The sequence below is a fragment of the Chiloscyllium plagiosum genome, unplaced genomic scaffold (assembly GCF_037043375.1).
Source record: "Chiloscyllium plagiosum isolate Xiang-an unplaced genomic scaffold, Cpla_swu_hap1 HiC_scaffold_39, whole genome shotgun sequence".
Classification (NCBI taxonomy): domain Eukaryota; kingdom Metazoa; phylum Chordata; class Chondrichthyes; order Orectolobiformes; family Hemiscylliidae; genus Chiloscyllium; species Chiloscyllium plagiosum.
Genome location: NW_028270177.1, coordinates 30,557,472 through 30,574,629, shown reverse-complemented (window position 1 = coordinate 30,574,629; position 17,158 = coordinate 30,557,472). Strand labels below are relative to the sequence as shown.

At 44.0% G+C, this 17,158-nt stretch overlaps 1 protein-coding gene across 9 annotated transcripts in view; it reads left to right on the top strand.

Moving 5' to 3' along the window:
• Positions 1-17,158, top strand: part of LOC122541051 (multiple C2 and transmembrane domain-containing protein 2-like) — a 487,119-nt gene that overhangs the window by 46,712 nt on the left and 423,249 nt on the right. For 2 of the 9 annotated variants that reach the window (XM_043677546.2, XM_043677548.2), the window contains exon 2: positions 9,545-9,729. The exons of 6 other annotated variants lie outside the window; for them this stretch is intronic. The gene's annotated coding sequence lies outside the window, so the exon portion shown is untranslated. Of the gene's footprint in view, positions 1-9,544; positions 9,730-11,738; positions 11,880-17,158 lie in introns of all 9 variants that reach the window. One more of the 9 variants, XM_087981161.1, reaches the window with a different exon arrangement.

Here is a 17,158-nt window from a genome sequence, read left to right as displayed (position 1 = left end):
ATACTGGAGAAATCTGACAGGTCTGGCAGCATCTATGGAGTGAGAAACAAAGTTAATGCAAAGTTAACCCTTGTCACCATTTTGTGGTGACGCTGTTTTTCGGTTATCAATGCCACTGACATGTCGTGACTTGATTATCTTTTAAATTTAACCCTCTTAATATTACCATAGTCTGAGTTGTGAAGTTATTGTATTTTATGAATAACTATCAATAACTTTAATCGTTAAACCATTTCCCCTCAAAAGCATTTGTTAAATCGTCTCAGTGGCTTATTGTGATGAATCCCAATTTCTCACCACAGTTTCTGCAAAAATTGATTTACAAATTCTTTATCGGATTTATTAAGCACTGCCTTTACTTTTATGGTCTCCCCAAAATAGGAAATGTTTCTGTACATTTATTCACTTGCAGTTTTGAAGGCTTCTGTGAGTTTCATTGTTGTTTTTCCATGGGGACACATGCGCACAAAAACAGGTGTACGTGCATGCACACACACATGGTCACGCACGCATGCATGAATGTACACAGACAAAGGCATGCACGTACACGTACATGCAAAACACACATGAGTGCATGCAAACACACAAAGAAAAGATATGCACATACACAGGCAGGTGCACATACACACACACACGTGTATATACAGACGTGTACGCACGCACACTCCTCCTTGTTGAAGATGTTGGAAGGATTAGCAGGCTCGTCATCAACCTGTTAGCCTCCTTTTTGATACTCCTCCATAAGCAAAACATTGCAGATGCTGGACATCTGAAAAAACAACTAGAAAACAAATTGGAAAATATTGGCCGGTCTGGCAGCATCTGTGGAGAGAAACAGCACGAACGTTTCAGAGCAACGACCTTTCATCAGAACTTTGGAGAACTGGAACTGTCCGTCTCTCTCCACAGCTGTTGCCTGGTGACCTGAGATTCCATTTTCTCTTTGTTCTTATTTCATGGACATTTGGTTCTGTCATCAGCAAGACTTGAACCCAGAGCTTCCAGCTCCGAGATAGGGAGCTCTGTGAGATTTTCTCAATCAGGCCATCTCTCAGTTATCATCTTTTCAGAGAAAGGATTTCCAGACTATTCAGAATTTTCTGATAGTTATAGCATCTTCAATGTTACAAACCTGAGGGAGGGCCTTGCCCTGAGCGATCACAGCCTTTGTCTTTGATGCAGCCTTTTGTTGTAAAATTCTGTGGTAAGTTCAAGTTGTACATTATGTGCCAGGCATTGTGTGCGTGGTATAATGGCTCCTTGCATCGAGGTATCTCGCCAGTTTTCTGTCTTTGCTGTTTCTCCAATCTTTTGCTTATTAATGAATGCACAAAGTGGGAGTTAGGGGCTGAATAGGTAAATGTTGACTCTGAAATGAGTCATACTTTTCACGGTCAATACATTGCAAGATGAATAAATCCATTTCATTGATTTGCAGGTTTAAATTTTTGGATTTCATAGAATCCCTACAGTGTGGAAATAGGCCATTCAGCCCATCAGTGATCTTCCGAACAGCATCCCACCCCAACCCATCCGCCTACCCTATCCTTGCATTTCCCATGGCTAAACCATCTAATTTGCACATCACTGGACACTATAGGCAATTTAGCATGGCCAAACCACCTAACCTGTACAGCTTAGGACTGGGGGGGGGTGGGGGGAAAAAACTGGAACACCCGGAGGAAACCCACGCAGACGTGGGGAGAATGTGCAAACTCCACACCGACAGTCACCCGTGGCTGGAATCGAACCCGGGTCCCTGGCGCTGTGAGGCAGCAGTGCTAACCGCACTGCCCTGTTTCATCCACTTAAATTCATCAGCTGATTATTTGTCTCAAAAATCACACTTCCAGGTGCTTGTGATCTATTTGTACTTCAGATTTAACGGGAGAAACAGTTTAGAGTGTTGCATTCAACTAAATTTCCTGCAAATGTCAGTGACCATCAACCAAACGTTAGACTTCTCCATATAGTGAACGCAGCTTAACGTCTGTGATAGGAAAATAATAAAGTTTGTTGCAATGCATAGAACACCAGAACATTTTGAAATGAGAAGTCTGGTAATGAAAAGCATGGATTTCAAAAGTGAGAAACTTACTTAACCGAGCTGATTGAAGAGTTGAGGAAGTCACAGAAGAGTAGATCTAGCAGACGTGACAAATATATTGGTCGTGCAGTATTTTTGGTTTCTCTTAAAGACCTTTGGTGACTCATGATCATCTAACAAGTAAGGTCTGACAATGTGGAGACAGTAGACGAGTGGCCCAACGAATTGCTGGCTGCTTTCGAGGTCATGCAGAGTGTCGGAGTGAAGGGAATTTACTCAGTAGCAGAAAGTGGGAGATGACACAAAGACAGAAATTGCTGGAGAAACTCAGCAGGACTGGCAGCTTTTACGTGAGAACATAAGAACTAGGAGCAGGAGTAGGCCGTCTGGCCCCTCGAGCCTGCTCTGTCATTCAATAAGATCATGGCTGATCCGCCCATGGACTCAGCTCCACTTACCTGCCCACACAACATAACCCTTAATTCCTTTACTTTTCAAAAATCTATCCATCTTTGCCTTAAAGACATTCAAGGAGATGGCCTCAACTACTTCACTGGGCAGAGAATTCCAAACATTTGGGTGAAGATGTTTCTCCTCAACTGAGTCCTAACTATGTTCCCCCTTATCTGGAGGCTGTGCCTCCTCATTCTAGTTTCACCTGCCAGTGGAAACAACCTCCCTACCTCAATCTTATCTATTCCCTTCATAATTTTACATGCTTCTGCAAGATCTCTCCTCGTGCTTCTATATTCCAAAAAGTATTGTTCCAATCTACTTAATCTGTCCTCACAAGCCAACCCTCTCTATGGCAAGAAAGCAGAATTCACATTTTGAGTTTGGTGACTGTTCATCAGAAGTGGGCAATGATGTTTCACTAGGATCAGTGCATTGTTTCGGAGTGAAGGGTGGGCACTGGAGACGTTGCAAGGCTTGGCTTAGGCAATGCAGATCCTTCATTCAGAGATGAAAACCCTACTGTGAGGTTGGCCTCGGGAGTCTTCGATGCAGGAGTTTTGGAGTCAGGCGTGAGATCCTGAAGAAGGGTTACACCCGAATGGTAAACCTCTCCACCCCCTGATGCTGCCTGGCTTGCTGTGTTCTTCCAGCCTCCTGCTTTGGGTCCTGGGGCAGTTTGAGTCCGTGTTGGTGTAGGGTATCTGTGGAGTTGCCTGCATACAAGGTTACAGTCAGTGGTGAGTTGCGGAGGGTCAGTTTAATAGTTACCCAGGAGTTACAGTAGATGTTAATCCCTCTACATAGTCCTGTACCTCAGGCAGAACTCTGAGGTCTCTGACCCTTTGTCAGAGTTGCAGTCTGTTTTGGAGGATTCCTGACACTGTTAATTGTCCGTCTGAAGTTTTGCCTTCCGGGGCAGTTTGGAGGGAGTCAGCTGAATCTGGATTTAATTCTTGAGTTCCCTGCTGTAATAACTGGAACATTGGGTCCATATGCGAGCACTGCAAAGTGAAGGGAGCCTTTGCCTCATTCATTGTAAGTTCCTTTTGAAGAAAGGTGAATAAATGTAAATGAGTTTTAAAATCACCTCAGGCAGATTTAACAAGAGCCTCACTTGTGGCTTGTTCCTGACCCGTTTAGCTGAAGACACCAAGCTACATTCAGTGGAAAAAACCCCTCTTTACTCTCACAACCAATTTCCGCTCTGGGATGTGCTAATAAATCTCAATCTAATGTGAACAGTTGTGGCTCTGTGGTAGTATCCCCATCTCTTAATCAGGAGAGCCAGGTACAAGTCCCACCTGCCCTGGAGTTCTGCCTGAGCAGGTTGATTGAAAATATCATTTTATAATCTGCCTCCACCATACTCTCACGCGGTGCATTACCGCTCCTAACCATTTGCCGCGCAAGTAAATTTGAAGGGCAATTTTTGTGCACTGGTATTGTCCCTGCCTCTGACTGTAAGGTGCTGGAGGGATCTAGGATTGAGTCCCATCTGCTCCAGAATTTTGGCTCTTGATTTTTGCTGTCCAACTATTGGTTATCCTACCTTCAGCTGCCAAAGCCCCAAACTCAGGAATTCCTTCCCTAAACCTCTTTGCCTGTTTGTAACCTGATCCTGAAAACTTGGAAGCACTAGCTTTCGGAGCGCTTTCAGTGGACAACCACCTGATGAAGGAGCAGCGCTCTGAAAGCTAGTGCTTCCAAACAAACCTGTTGGACTATAACCTGGTGTTGTGTGATTTTTAACTTTGTATACCCCAGTCCAATACTGGCACCTCCAAATCCTAAAAACTTGGTTCTTTTGATCATCTGTCATGATATCTCCTTGAAATGTGGCAAATTTATTCCCAATAATGCTTCTGTAAAGCACCCTGGGAAATGATGTACCACATTAACAAAGCAAGTTAGTGTATTGTTGCTGTTCCTTCTGCTCACCGTTCTTACAAGTTTCAACTGCTTTTGTGAAAATGGACCTTCACAGACAGCTGGAGTGTTGGCTGAATTAAATCTGAGTTAAAGCCAAATTTAATTTAACAGCGTTACAAATTAGCCACAAGCTTCTCCGAAATATAAATCATGAACAGACAATTCAGCCTCTTGAGCCTGCTCTTGTTATTCAATACCATCATGGCCCTGTCTCATCTCGGCCTCATCGCCACTTTTCTGCCCACTCTCTGTAACCCTTTAATCCATTACGAACCAAAAATATGTCCATCACCTCCTCCAATTTATCCCAGTCTCCACTGCACTCTGGGATGATGTGAGAGAAGTGGTTCCTCCTTATCGCTGAATTAAATCTACCATAAGGTAAAAACAATGACAATGACTGCAGATGCTGGAAACCAGATTCTGGAATAGAGTGGTGCTGGAAAAGCACAGCAGTTCAGGCATTAAATCTACCATCCCTTACGACCTGTCGTTCTAGATTGCCCCATAAGGGAAACATCTGTTTGACATCCGCTTTGTCACTCTCCTTCAGCGTTCTGGATCAATTCGATCTCTTAGCCTTCTCAACTCTAGTGAGCACAGGCCTAAACTGCTTGATCTCTCTTCACAAGACAAGCCTTTTATCTCTGGAATTAATCTTGTGAACTGTCTCTCAAAAGCATTTGCACCAATGCAGTTGCATCTTTCCTCAAATAAAGGGATCAAAACTGCTGTACAGGAAGTCCCTGGAGTAGGAACGCCCGACTTAGAAACGTCTCGTACTTACAAACCTACCTCCGGCTACTCATTTTTAAAAATTATTTATAAAAATCCGAGTTACCTACAATGTTTTGTCCTAACGAATGGGTGGACTAATGAGCTCGTATCTGTTCCGAATTGCACACAACTTCGGCTTATGGACAGCGGAAAAAATGGAACTCATTCATAACCTGGGGACCTCCTGTACTCCAGATATAGTCACACTAACGCATTGTCCAATTGCAACAAGATTTCCCTATTTTTACACTTCCTCCATTAGCAATAAATGCTTAAGTTCTATTAGCCTTCCTTTATTACCAATTATACCCACATACTAACTTTCTGCAGTTTGTACGAGGACACCCAGATCCCTTTGCACCGAAGCATTTTGAAGTTTTTACTTAAATCCATTTGGACAATAAGTTGCCTTTCTATTCATCTGATGAAAATTGATTACCTCACACTTTTCCTCATTAAACCCTATCTGCCAGATTTTGGGCCATTTACTGAACCTATACATATCCATCGCCCACAAACCTACCAACACACTGAAACAGCTACTGACTCAGTCCCAACAGCCAGCAAAATGAACGTCATTTACCAAATACCCTGCAAGGACTGCAACAAACATTACATTGGACAGATGGGCAGGAAGCTAGCCACCAGGATACATGAGCACCAACTAGCCACTAAAAGATACGACTAGCTATCACTAGTATCCTTACACACAGATGAAGAAGGACATCACTTTGTCTGGGACAGTGCATCCATCCTGGGACAGGGTAAACTGAGACATGCACGGGAATTCCTAGAGGCCTGGTATTCGAACCAAAACACCCATCAACAAACACATTGATTTGGATCCCATTTACCAACTTCTGAGAAAAAGAACCAGAAATGATATGACCCACCGTAACAGACCAAGGCACAGAAATAGAAAGTGAGAGAGAACACCAGCGCCTCACCGGAGACTCACTGATGGTGTTAGCGAGCATGGTGACAAAACGTCTGAAAACAAGCCTTTCAGCTCAGCGAGCAAACTTACAACCTGAACCCTCAACCTTCTCGAAATTTGCAAACAACCAACCCAACCTATCCATATCCATTTGCAAGTTTCTTATTTCTTCATTGCAACTTATACACGTGGCAATACACAAGTGTTCTACAGGTATTGCTGTAGTGGAAACTGTGAATATGTTTCCCAAACTGGAAATGTTTGAAACTATAGGCGTTCAGCACAGATTGTCAGAACTGATGGGAGGACCCGCTGGGGTTTGAGTTGAGAATGTTGTCCTCGGGTGTTGCCCCTAGTCAGAATTATACGCTCTCCCAAAAACTGCAGGTTAACAAGATGAAGGGATGCTTAATAGACGACCGTTAGTGGAGATTAGTTTGAGTATAACTAATTTTGATCAGTTTGAGTATAACTAATTTTCACCCAGCTAAAACCTCATGTCAAAGCATAGTGAGAGTAATTGAGTTTGTGTAGCTCATTGGTTGACCAGTTTAACCAGGAATTGGCTGTTCATGTTGGGATATTGGATGGTCCTGCAGTGGAATATGTGACTAACTGTTCAGACGCATTTGGAAATCAGCTCCTCCGAGCTTTCCGTTTGAAATGAGGCAACCTGTGTTTCACTTTACCCGCATTCTGGTGTTGCAACTGCTGAGCTGCATCCTGCATTCAACAAACTTATAAAATTGTTCACCTTCCCTTCGGGTGAATTCATGTTGATTAGCCAGATTTAAAGAAAAATAATGGACCTCTTGGAAGGTTTTACAGTATGGCAGGTTTCTGTTACCTTAATGTCTCCAAATCTTGGACATTTACTCCAACTTTCCACACCTGCGTGTACGTACCATAAACACACCTGACAATAGCCCTTTCTGGGGAAACGCCAATCCATTTAAACTTGCCCATTTGGCCCGGTTATAGTTTGGCTGTGATATCTGGAACGTGCCAGTTTGAAATGAACAAGTACCATGTCTTGCCAGATCCTGTACAGTTGTTACTGAATTCCAAGAATTGTATTTTTAATGAGGTCTGATTTTCAGTTTGATTCCAGCCTCGGGTGACTGTCTATGTGGAGTTTGCACATTCTTCCTGTGTCTGTGTGGGTTTCGTCCAGGTGCTCTGGTTTCCTCTCTCAGTCCAAAGATGTGCAGGTCGGGTGAATTGGCCGTGCTAAATTGCCCACAGTATTAGTTGCATTAATCAGAGGGAAATGGGTCTGGGTAGGTTACTCTTCGGAGGGTCGTGTGGACTGGTTGGACCGAAGGGTCTGTTTCTACACTGTAGGGAATCTAACCGAATCTAATCTTCCATTAGGGAAGGATCTGCAGCTACAGTGTTGCTCCCCTGCTAGTTACCCACTTCCTCTGTTGTCACCTATTGCTGGAGATCACATTAAATATTAGGAGCACAAGTGTGTCATTTAGCTCTGTCAAGCTTGCTATGCCATTCAGAAAGACCATAGTTGATCTCAGCTCTGATATACTAAATTCTGTGACCAAGCATAACCCTCTGGAACTGAGAACTCATCAATTTCTTTACTTAGGATATTTTCTTCAACTCTGTCCTAAATAGCCTTAAACTGGGACTATGAACTCTACTTCTAGACTCCCCAGCCTGGGAATGTAGTGAATGTAATCCGGTCAGCCAAGTGAGCTCACAGAATATGAGTTCCCTGATTGGAACTGTTAATTGGATCCAAACTGAGAGCCCTGACTGACAGATATAACCAGGTGTGTCAGAGATGCTAACATTCTGATACCTGACTCTGTATAAGGCAGTACTACTGTCAAGGATTGTTAATAAAGGATGACTTGGTGATGGGATACCGGCCTCTCTGGAGTTATTTCAGGGCGGTCAGCAGAGAACGTAGGCCCTTCCAATTTATTTCAGTAGGTGTTGGGAAATGAGAGACTTAATCACAGCTTGGATGTTGGCACCCATAAAGAAGGCAGGGGAGAGGATGAGCGATGCACCCTGATCCCCTCAGGTTAGCTAATCTTACAGACAGTATAGTCTGCAAGGGCCTGTTGGGAGGGCCTGGATTTGGGCCTTGAAGGGTGGGCCCAAATAGAATGAGGTGGATGGCTCAAAAACTGTATCGCCGTTGACTTGATGTTAAACTAATTCCTTCTCCAGCAAGCTATTTATTCAGAGTGACTGTTGGAAACTAATATTTGTGCAGTTTCCTGCTTACTGGTCCAAACATGAAAATCCTTTGTCTGCCCACTTGTATAGCCTAATGCGAGCACTCTGCACTGCCATGCTAGAGATATTCTTGTTGAGTTGTTAATTTGTTTTTGGATGAGGTTATCTGAGGGATTCCAGCACCAGAGAGTAACCTCATGCCAGTTTAGATCTGACATGGGCTGGCATTTTTGTTTTAGTGGTGGGAGACGGGAGAGTAAGCTGTTTCTAGTCCCCCACCCACTGCCTCTGGGGGACAAACAGGCGCCCTTTGGAACTTTGACGAGGGCATCTCTTTAAATGTCATGACGATGGATGATTAGTCCGAACCTCTCAAAGCCATCGTGTCTTTTGTGAGGAACATTCAGTTGCCCTAAATGGGAGGTAACTGAGAGGCTTTTCCACAGGAAGGTTTCCCTCTTAGCTACTTTTTCAAAATTTAAACAAAATAAAGAATATTAAAAAAAAGCCAGGCTACAATATGGCTGTGGGGGAGGGAAGGGCTTGTTGGCCTACCTGGAGTGCTAACTCTTTGCCTGCCATTAGGTGTCCACATCCAAAAAGGTGCTAAGCAAATGCAGTGTCTTTCTTTCTTTAGATTGTGTCTTAGAAAGGTACTGTATTGTATTCCTGCACAAAAGTCCCTTGTTGTACAGTCATTCCGCACGGAAACAGGCCCTTCAGCCAACTTGTCCATGCTGACCAGATTTCCTAAACTGACTTGTTCCACTTGCCTGTGTTTGGCCTATATTCCTGTAAATCTTTCCTACCTATCTACCTATCCAGATGTCTTTTAAATGTATTGTATTCGCCTCTACCACTTACTCTGGCAGCTGGTTCCTTACATGTACCTCCCTCGGTGTGAAAAAGTTACCCCTCAGGTCCCTTTTAAATCTTACCCCCTCACCTTAAACCTAGGCCCTCGAGTTTTGGGCTCCCCGACCCTGGGGAAAAGACCTTAACATTCACCTTATTTATGCTCCTCATGATTTAATAAAGTTCTGTATCGTCGCACCTCAGCCTCTAACGTTCCAGGAAAAAAGGTCTCAGCCTATGCAGCCCATCTTTATAACTCAAACCCTCCAGTCTCAGTAACTTCCTTGTAATTCTTTTTTGCAGCCTTTCCAGTTTAATAACATATAATCCTATTGCAGGACGACCAGAATTGTGCGCATTACCCCAGGTGTGGCCTTAAATGTGGCGTACAGCTATAACATGCTGTCCCATAATCATGAACTCCGACCAGTGAAGATAATGGTGACAAACGCCTTCTTCATCACCCTGTCTACTGATGACGTCACTTTGTCTTTTGTATCTTACTGATGCTAGTCCTATAGAGGTATGGCTTCATCTCTGGCTTTGGTCTTTAAATTAGCTTCCCTTCTGTTTTAGTCATCTGTCATTTATGTTTGACCCATTGTGCCTTAACAATGTGTATGTCCTATTAATTGTAAATGGTTGTAAAGACATGGAAGGGAGATGTAGAGAAAAAAGGCAAACTATACCAATAAGGTAAAAACAATGACTGCAGATGCTGGAAACCAGATTCTGGATTAGTGGTGCTGGAAGAGCGCAGCAGTTCAGGCAGTATCCAAGGAGACTATACCAATACTCTAACAACATGAGGATGTGTATATTTCATTAAATGTCAGATCACATGGGACTGAGGCCTGATGGGACGAGGCCTGATGGGACAAGGCCTGACTGAAACCCTGGTCTGCTATGAGTGTGTACATCATTGATGATATTAATGGAAGAGGAGATTCAAACTGTGTTGGTCTGAACGTGCTTCGGAGTCCATGTGGGATCAGTTGGTTCTGGAGACAGGCACTGAGGAAAGAGATGTGGCTGTGGTAGTGAGTCTGTTTGAGGACGTGGTTGAAAAGCTTCAGGGCAGAAGAGATGACCTGGGAGTTGCAGCGAGAGAGCGACTCACTGAGATCCTTGTACAGGGAGGAGCAGAACTTCTTCAAGGTAAAAATCACACAACACCAGGTTATAGTCCAACAGGTTTATTTGGAAACACTAGCTTTCAGAGCGACGCTCCTTCATCAGGTCGTCATGAACAATGACCTGATGAAGGGGCAGTGCTCTGAAAGCTAGTGTTTCCAAATAAACCTGTTGGACTATAACCTGGTGTTGTGTGATTTTTAACTTTGTACACCCCAGTCCAACACTGGCATCTCCAAATCATGACTACTTTTTCAAGGTAGGCTGTGATGAAGGGCTTTTGCCTGAAACGTTGATTTTCCTGCTTCTCGGATGGTGCCTCACCTGCTGTGCTTTTCCAGCACCACTCCAATCTTGATGGATATTAATGGTTTGCACTTGCCTTGTGTTCAGCTCTCAGCTCCTTATACTAGCCCACAAACTTCTCTGTTTAGAAAGCAAAATTTATCAATTCCTCACAAGGCCCAGCTGCCTCCTGAATCACTTCTGTTACCGGCAGTGCATTTACTGTGTGAAGTGTCTGGTTTTTAATTTGCCCTTTATAAGTAGAAGATTTTGTCTTTAGCACTAGTGTCATGGTACATCTTGAAGTATTACACGGCTCACAGCAGATTGTTGTGTCACTTGCTCACTGCCGTGTTACTTTTTCCTGTTACTTTAAGTCTTACTCTCACTTTCACTTTCTGTCTGTGCCTCTATAATTTTCTCGTTGACGTACTATGCCTGATTTTTTGATGTTTCAGCAGATGCCCCTACAACTGGAATCATCTGAAAACATTCCCAATGTGGAGTTAGGGCTGTAGATTTTAGATGATCCTCATATAATTGGCCTAATAGTTCACCAGGGGGCGGCATGGTGGCTCAGTGGTTAGCACTGCAGTCTCGCAGCACCAGGGACCCGGGTTTGATTCCAGCCTCGGGCGATTGTCTGTGTGGAGTTTGCACATTCTCCCCATGCCTGCGTGAGTTTCCTCTGGGTGTTCTGGTTTCTCCCACAATCCAGAAGATGTGCAGGTTAGGTGGATTGGCCAAGCTAAATTGCCCCTTAGCGTCAGGTGCATTAGTCAGAGGATCTGGGTAGGTTACTCTTCGGAGGGTCTCTGTGGACTGGTGGGGCTGAATGGCCTATTTTCACACTGTAGGGAATCTAATCTAAAATAAGAGGAATTAAAACCTACTTGAACTCTTGGGTAACCAGTAAATGAACCCCATCACCATTTACACTTGACCGCTATGCACATTCTGGTCTCTGCAGTCAACTTACCACATTGGGAATTGATGTGTCTGCAAAAAGCCTTGGAGCTTGATGATAACATTGTGTTTGATTCTCATGTTTTTATTGTAACTCAGACCATCTACTGAAGGAAGGGAACTCCCTCTTTTGTTTTCACAATACAGAACTTCCACATACTCCTATTTGTCAGTCACTTCGTTCATCCGTATTGACCACAACTGCTGGAAATAATCTGTCAAAATCCTCTCAGCTTCACCTCCGTGACTACAGTCTCTACTTGTGAAGAATGAAGGGAAGGTTTTGAGGTACAACACTTTCCAGGTTCACAGTGCTGAAAGCGGTCTTCCAAATCCAGCTCAGAGCAAAGATAATTAGATTAGATTAAATTACTTATAGTGTGGAAACAGGCCCTTCGGCCCAACAAGTCCACACCGCCCCGCCGAAGCGCAACCCACCCATACCCCTACATTTACCCCTTACCTAACACTACGGGCAATTTAGCATGGCCAATTCACCTGACCTGCATATCTTTGGACTGTGGGAGGAAACCGGAGCACCCGGAGGAAACCCACGCAGACACAGGGAGAACGTGCAAACTCCACACAGTCAGTCGCCTGAGGCGGGAATTGAACCCGGGTCTCTGGCGCTGTGAGGCAGCAGTGCTAACCACTGTGCCACTGTGCCGCCCACTAATAATCCGCTTGACTTACAAATGGAAATTGTCAAAACTGAGTTCAAATCTAGTCTCCATGTTGATCTCATTCATTTTGGTCAGAGTAGAGCAGATTCAGCAAGCCCTGTCTACTAATGGTTAACTCAAGGAAACCATCATCAGGAATGGCCCAAGCACATTCATCTTCATCCCTGAGCATGTACTTCTTTTCTGCCCACTCAACGGTGAACTAGGAATATCTAGGAATGTAATTTTCAAAGGCAATCGGGTAAGTTTTCCACAAGCACTATGTTGAGATCCGCATGACCACATACATGTAGGTCACATGGGCACTGAAAGAAAGATCAGCGATTGGCACGTGATCTGTCTATTGGCCCGACATCAATAAGGACATGAAGCAATTGATCGAGTCATATATAACATCTTAATCAATCGAGAGAGCCGCTCATCCCACATGAAATTCCTTTTGAGCCGTGATGCAAAGTTGTGACAGACCTTTTCCATTTCGAGAAGCCAATCACACCCTGACGAATGATCATTTCACCAAATTCTCTTCAGTGAGATAAATCAAAGATGGCACTACTGCAATAGTCATTGACACATTAGCCACCATATTCATTATGTTTGTTCCTCAACAGGTTGTTAGGTGACAACAGTCTGTTGTACACTGGCTGGGACAACTCCAGTGTTTAAAGGGCATCTGGATGTGTACAGGAATAGAAAGAATTTAGAGGGATATGGGCCAAACGCTGGCAAATTGGACTAGATCAGCTTAGGATATCTGGACAAGTTGGACAGAATGGTCTGTTTCTGTGCTGTACATCTCTGACTGTGGTGCACCTTTCCAAGACAAATACAGGAAGTGGGATTCATTGCATTATCTGTTTCATCACTACCCTAAGTGTAATGGTCTAGCAGAAAGTACTAGGCAAAAGTGAGGACTGCAGGTGCTGGAAACCAGAGTTTAGATCAGAGTGGTGCTGGAAAAGCACAGCAAGTCAGGCAGTATCCGAGGAGCAGGAAAATCGATGTTTCGGGCAAAAGCCCTTCATCAGGAATGTTATCTCCATTCCTGATGAAGGGCTTTTGCCTGAATCGTCGATTTTTCTGCTCCTCGGATGCTGCCTGACCCACTGTGCTTTTCCAGCACCACTCTGATCTAAACTCTAGCAGAAAGTACTGCTCGTTCAGTAAAGGCCCTGATGATTAAATGCAAAGCTGTTTGCCAAGACTTTCAGCTTACCGTAGTAAATGTCTAAGTTGCTCCTGAAGGTAATGGTTTACCCTTACTGACCACTCTCCATTTGGAATATACATATCCTTCCCACTCTTACCACTCAGCCATATTTCATTGCACTGTTGGAAAGAAGTGGGAAAGTTGTAAAAGAGAGAGGTCACTGAGTATGGAGACAGTTTTCCCAACTAGAACCAAGACAAAGCATCAGAGTTGAAGATTGCTCACCGATTGTGAGAGTCTGTGGAAAGCAACTGAGACATTGTGTCCAGCCCATGATCAAACTCTGCCGTAAAACAGATGACACATCTGAAATATGCATGACCTCCTATCCATCTTAAAAGCTGAAGACTCTGAAAGAATCACACCATACATCCATTACCCATGATAAACATCTATCCACCACGTAAGATTTCACACTGCAGAATGAAGCTGCACTACTGAATTATGACATTTATATGAAGAGTAAATGTGGTTGCGTCGTGAGGCTGCCAAAGTGTTATTGTGAAGTCTGAAGTGAACATACTAATGTGCATTTCTTTTATTTTGTAAAATCTATCAAACCAGTCTCCGTTCTTCGAAGGCAGAAAGAGGGAATGTAACATTCTTGTACAGATCTAAAAAGGGCACTAAGCATTTAAGACAGTGAGATAACATCTTGACATGTGATGCAGTATGTAAGAGGTCTCCAACTTTATCTTTCTCAGTCAGCAGCTTAGCAAGCAGCCAGCTAATTTGCTGACCGGTCTGTTCATCAACCAGACAACTGTGCACAATAATGATAGAAGTACGCATAACTCCTAGTCTGGATATGTAAGTTGAAGGGAGTTGTTAACAAACTTCCAGATAACTGACTCAATATGGACCAGATTCTCAGGTGCTGCAAATTGGTCAAAACAAATTGGTAGGAACGATAAGAAGAAACACTGTTAGAAATAGCTTTAACAAAATAAAGAGTCACAAAAGGAATTGAGTTTTCAAAGTAAAATAGTGAGAGAACAACATTGAGACAAATAAAAGTGGACACAAATGAGGGAACATAGGAGGCCTGCAGTGCATCTCCAACTGGGCCAATTACCTGCAGAAGGGAGCTGGAACCTGAGGGGGCAAGGTCAGTACGGAAGTAAGTAGAAATCATTGGAACCACGCAGATTGGGAAATGCGAGTGTGTGGACTAAATGAGTCATCACTCGGTGTAATAAATAGAACTATAGCATGTGAAAACTGGCACAACAGAAAGATCGCAACAAGCAAACTATATGGGAAAGAAGTGTGATGCTTCAAGAATATGTGCGCTGTATAAAAAGAGAAGTATAATAGTATAATTGAATCTTTGTAAGTATTTGCTACTTTGTAATGAATGGGTGTGATTTACTGAACAACTACATCTCTCAATGTCCCACCTTTAACACTTGGTTGTGCAGGCAACACGGGTCCACTCAATTTGCAGTGACTTTCGCTTGTTTGTCTACAAATGTAATGTGTCATCGGTCTGCTAACTTTATTTTTATTTTGTGTTGTTTGTGAATTCTTGCCTTTGCATCAACTCTCCTCCCCACCCTTTTGTGTCAAGGTACATTGCGTTTCTGAACTCAACTCATTGTAAATTTAAAGTATTAGTGGTTTTTGGATCAATCCTTGCAGTTTTCTTTTAAATCATTCCGGGGATTTGGTCCTTGCTGGCTTGGCCAGCAGATCACCCATCCCTAGTTTCCCTTGAGGAAGTGGTGATGAGCTCTGTGCTGACCACCTTCAGTTCACTGCTGAGTATCTGTTCATTCATTGCTTTCTTCACAAGTACCTACATTTTCCTTCACAGTACTCTTCTGCAGGTCTGTTTAAATTCTCCACTGGTGCAAATTTTGAACACTTGTTTTAGATTAGATTCCCTACAGTGTGATAGCAGGCCCTTCGGCCCAACGAGTCCACACAGACCCTCCGAAGAGTAGCCCACCCAGACCTATTTCCCTCTGACTAATACACCTAACACTACGGGCAATTTAGCATAGCCAATTCGCCTGACCTGCACATCTTTGGACTGTGGGAGGAAACCGGAGCACGCGGAGGAAACCCATGCGGACACGGGGAGAATGTGCAAACTCCACACAGTCACCCGAGTCTGGAATCGAACTTGGGTCCCTGGTGCTGTGAGGCTGCAGTGCTAACCACTGAGCCACTTGTGATGGGCCGTAGATGAATATGTGCCTTGGCCATTGTCACACAGCAACAAGTCAGTGAGTTTACATCTCTACTTTGATGTTGGGTGACACGGTGGGTTGTCTTCCTTCCTATGTGATTTTGAGGGAACCCTGTTTTGCCAAAGCTGATGCCCCAGGAGAAAATGAAGTCTGCAGATGATGGAGATCCGAGTCGAGAGTGTGGTACTGGCAAAGCACAGGAGGTCAGGCAGCATCCTGAGAATCGAAGGGGATATTTGGGCATAAGCCCCTGATGGAACATCGATTCTCCTACTCCTCGGTTGCTGCCTGACTTGCTGTGCTTTTCTAGCACCACACTCTCAAAGCTGCTGCCCTTCAAGTTAACCTGAATCCTCCTCAATCTGTGATGTAGTGAGCATCTTCCCTTGTTTTGAACCAGAAACCCCTGATTTGAGTCCTGCACCAGGGCTGGTGCCTGTGGAAGGAGCATTTCTAACTTAAGAGTATCAACCTGTAAATCTTTCCAACGTGCCCAGGCACTAACGAAAATCAATGCAGCCCTTGAAGCTCAAGCAAGGCCCAATTCTTCGAAGCGAGAACGAAAGAAAAATCAAACTGACGATTGGAAGAAGAGCAGAAGGCTGTCTGAGTCATCAGTCTTCCCTCGAGCATCACCATTCGTTACAGATTCATTCATGTTTGTAAGCTGCAGGATTGCACCAAGAGAACGTGTCACCACAATTCCTGACAAACATTAGTCACTACGCTGCAGGCTGGTGAGTGGGTTTGGACCACATTGGGGAGTCCTGAAGATGTGAAAGGTCTAATGTAAATAAAATATTTCTTGTTGGTTATAGTCACTGGTGCAATAAAATGAGACTAAAAATAGACAGAATCCAGATTCCTTGATGCCCTTGTTTAGGGAGATGGTGATATGGAGGTCATATCTCTAACTGGACCAGGCATCCAAAGGTGCAGGCTAATGCTGTAACAACCATATGGCCATAAGAAATAGGAACAGGAGTAGGCTGTTTGGCCCCTCAAGTCTACTATGCCATTCAGTAGGATCACTGCTGATCATAGGGTGGTACGGTGGATCAATGGTTTGCACTCTTGCCTCACAACACCAGGGACCCAGGTTCAATTCCACCCTCGGACAACTGTGTGGAGTTTGTGTATTCTCCCTATGTCTGGGTAGGTTTCCTCTGGGTGCTCTGGTTTCCTTCCACAGTCTAAAGATGTGCAGCTTAAGTGAATTGGCCATGCTAAATTACCCATAGTGTCCAGGGATGTGTAGGTCAGGTAGATAAGCATGGTTACAGGGATGGCATCAGTCTGGGTGGGATGCTGTTCGGAGGGTTGATGTGGACTCATTGGGCCGAATGGCCTGCTTCAGTAATGTGGGGATTTTGTGATCTGACATTCCTCACGTCCATTTTCCTGCCCTTTTCCCCATAACCCCTGATTTTCCTTTTGATCAAGAATCTATCTCAGCGTTAAATATACACAGGGACATAT